At 33.9% G+C, this 3,235-nt stretch overlaps 1 non-coding gene across 1 annotated transcript; it reads left to right on the forward strand.

The window, feature by feature from the left end:
• Nucleotides 1–1,232: 1,232 nt before the first annotated feature.
• Nucleotides 1,233–1,336, forward strand: LOC130942605 (small nucleolar RNA R71). The gene has a single exon (XR_009071171.1). It is a non-coding gene; the product is annotated as a small nucleolar RNA R71 (small nucleolar RNA).
• Nucleotides 1,337–3,235: the final 1,899 nt, after the last annotated feature.

Raw genomic sequence — 3,235 nt, forward strand, 5'->3', positions numbered from 1 at the left:
TCCCCAGCTTCTCCATTACAGAGAGTGGCATAAGATTTATCCCTGACCCCAGATCACACAGAGCTTTTTCAAAGATCATGGTGCCTATGGTACAAGGTATTAAGAACTTGCCAGGATCTTGTTTCTTTTGAGGTAGAATTTTCTGAATCCAAGAATCCAGTTCATTAATGAGCAAGGGAGGTTCACTTTCCCAAGTCTCATTACCAAATAACTTGGCATTCAGCTTCATAATAGCTCCTAAATATTGAGCAACTTGCTCTCCAGTTTCATCTTCATCCTCTTCAGAGGATGAATAGTCTTCAGAGCTCATGAATGGCAGAAGGAGATTCAATGAAATCTCTATGGTCTCTGTATGAGCCTCAGATTCTTTTGGATCCTTAATAGGAAACTCCTTCTTGCTTGAGGGACGTCCCAGGAGGTCTTCCTCACTAGGATTTTCGTCCTCCTCCTCCTTTGTGTATTCGGCCATATTGACTATGTCAATGGCCTTGCACTCTCCTTTTGGATTCTCTTCTGTATTGCTTGGGAGAATACTGGGAGGAGTTTCAATGACTTTCTTACTCAGCTGGCCCACTTGTGCCTCCAGATTTCTAATGGATGATCTTGTTTCACTCATGAAACTGAAAGTGGCCTTTGACAGATCAGAGACTACATTGGCTAAATTAGAAGTGTTTTGTTCAGAATTCTCTGTCTGTTGCTGAGAAGATGATGGATATGGCTTGCTATTGCCCAGCCTATTACGTCCACCATTGTTAAAACCTTGTTGAGGTTTTTGTTGATCCTTCCATGAGAAATTTGGATGATTTCTCCATGATGAGTTATAGGTGTTTCCATAAGGTTCACCCATGTAATTAACCTCTGCCATGGCAGGGTTCTCAGGATCATAAGCTTCTTCAGAAGCTGCCTCTCTAGTACTGTTGGATGCATGTTGCAACCCATTCAGATTTTGAGAGATCATGTTGACCTGTTGAGTCAACACTTTGTTCTGAGCCAATATGGCATTCAGAGTATCAATTTCAAGAACTCCTTTCTTTTGAGGTATCCCATTGTTCACGGAATTCCTCTCAGAAGTGTACATGAACTGGTTATTTGCAACCATGTCAATGAGCTCTTGAGCCTCTTCAGGCGTTTTATTTAGGTGAATAGATCCACCTGCAGAATGGTCCAATGACATTTTCGAAAATTCAGAGAGACCATAATAGAATATATCTAAAATGGTCCATTCTGAAAACATGTCAGATGGACATCTTTTGGTCAGCTGCTTGTATCTTTCCCAAGCTTCATAGAGGGATTCACCATCTTTTTGTTTGAAGGTTTGAACATCCACTCTCAACTTGCTCAGCTTTTGAGGAGGAAAGAATTTATCTAAGAATGCAGTGACAAGCTTATCCCATGAGTCCAGGCTATCCTTGGGTTGTGAATCCAACCACACTTTAGCTCTGTCTCTTACAGCAAAAGGGAAAAGCATGAGTCTGTAGACTTCAGGATCAACTCCATTCATCTTTACAGTCTCACAGATCTGCAAGAACTCAATTAAAAACTGATAAGGATCTTCAGATGGAAGTCCATAAAACTTGCAGTTTTGTTGCATTAAAGCAACTAGCTGAGGTTTCAGCTCAAAGTTGTTAGCTCCAATGGCAGGAATGGAGATGCTTCTTCCATCAAACTTGGACGTTGGTTTTGTGAAGTCACCAAGCATTCTCCTTGCATTATTATTATTTTCGGCTGCCATCTCCTTCTCTTGTTCTAATGTTTCTGAAAGGTTACCTTTAGAATAATTTAATTTAGCTTCTCTTAATTTTCTCTTCAGAGTCCTTTCAGGTTCTGGATCAATTTCAATAAGAGTGCCTTTATCCTTGTTCCTGCTCATATGAAAGAGAAGAAAACAAGAAAAGAAGAGGAATCCTCTATGTCACAGTATAGAGATTCCTTTATGTTAGTAGAAAAAGAAGGGGTAGAAGAATGAAGAGGGGGGTTCGGATTTTGGATGAAGAGAGGTGAAGAGAAGTGTTAGTAATTAAATAATTAAATAGAAGAAGAAAAGAGAAGAGAAATTTCGAAAATAATTTTGAAAAGGGGTTAGTGATTTTCGAAAATTAGAGATAAATTGTAATTAAAATTAAAACATGAAACAATTAGTTAATTAAAAATAATTTTTGAAAAAGAGAGAGATATTTTCGAAAATAGAAGGGAGAAAAGTAGTTAGGTGGTTTTGAAAAAGATAAGAAACAAACAAAAAGTTAGTTAGTTGATTGAAAAAGATTTGAAATCAAAATTGAAAAAGATAAGAAGATAAGAAGTTAGATAAGATATTTTTGAAATCAAATTTTGAAAAAGATAAAATTTTTGAAAAAGATCAAAATAAAAGATAAAAAGATTTAATTCAAAAATTTTGAAATTATTTACTTCACTAACAAGAAACTACAAGATAAGATTCTAGAACTTAAAGATTGAACCTTTCTTAACAAGAAAGTAACAAACTTCAAATTTTTGAACCAATCACATTAATTATTAGTGAATTTTCGAAAATATGATTTAAAGATAAGGAAAAGATTTTGAAAATAATTTGAAAAAGATTTTTGAAATTTTCGAAAAATAGAAAAAAAAAATGAAAAAGATATGATTTTTGAAAAAGATTTTAAAAAGGTAAGATTTTTAAAATTGAAATTTTGACTTGACTTGTAAGAAACAACTAATTTTGAAAATTTTTGACCAAGTCAATCCCAAAATTTCGAAATTTTGGAGGGAAATAAGGAAAAGATATTTTTTTTATTTTTGAATTTTTAATTATGAGAGAGAAAAACAACAAAAATACTCAATGCATGAAATTTTTAGATCAAAACCATGAATGCATGCAAGAATGCTATGAATGTCAAGATGAACACCAAGAACACTTTGAAGATCATGATGAACATCAAGAACATAATTTTGAAAAATTTTTGATGCAAAGAAAACATGCAAGACACCAAACTTAGAAATCTTTAATGCATGGAAAATATGAATGCAAAAATGCACATGAAAAACAACAAACAACACAAAACAAGAAAACATCAAGATCAAACAAGAAGACTTACCAAGAACAACTTGAAGATCATAAAGAACACCATGAATGCATGAATTTTCGAAAAATGCAAGAAAAGATTTTTAAAGCATGCAATTGACACCAAACTTAAAAATTGACTCAAGACTCAAACAAGAAACACAAAATATTTTTGGTTTTTATGATTTTTTTTTA

The sequence above is a fragment of the Arachis stenosperma genome, chromosome 7 (assembly GCF_014773155.1).
Source record: "Arachis stenosperma cultivar V10309 chromosome 7, arast.V10309.gnm1.PFL2, whole genome shotgun sequence".
Lineage (NCBI taxonomy): Eukaryota > Viridiplantae > Streptophyta > Magnoliopsida > Fabales > Fabaceae > Arachis > Arachis stenosperma.